The sequence below is a fragment of the Gavialis gangeticus genome, unplaced genomic scaffold, assembly GCF_001723915.1.
Source record: "Gavialis gangeticus isolate Ggan-Ray unplaced genomic scaffold, GavGan_comp1, whole genome shotgun sequence".
Taxonomy (NCBI): Eukaryota; Metazoa; Chordata; order Crocodylia; family Gavialidae; genus Gavialis; species Gavialis gangeticus.
The window spans coordinates 101,618-101,989 of NW_017729018.1; positions in this window are offsets into that span (position 1 = coordinate 101,618).

Here is a 372-nt window from a genome sequence, read left to right on the forward strand (position 1 = left end):
TTTTTTGTAATAAAATTTAAATATGTTATAGTAGGTGTTTGACTTTTAGTGTGTGATTTGTTTTTTTCTGGTTTTAAGATGGCAACCCCTCCCCGCACAAAAGGAGTATTTCTGGGGGGCAAGAGGAGGGACTTCCAGTGGCAAAGGTCAGGGGTTAGGGGTGAGACTTCTGGTCCCAAGATGGTTACCAGGGGGTGGGGCACCTTTCAAGGGGTGGAGCTACCCATGCAACCCTTGACAGCTCACCAAACCTTGTTAAGCAGCCCTCCGCCTGAAATAATTGCCCACCTCACCTTAGGATCTTAAACTCTATCATTTGGTGGTCATTGGGCATGTCTACACATTCATTAATGCGCAGTAACTGGAGTTACT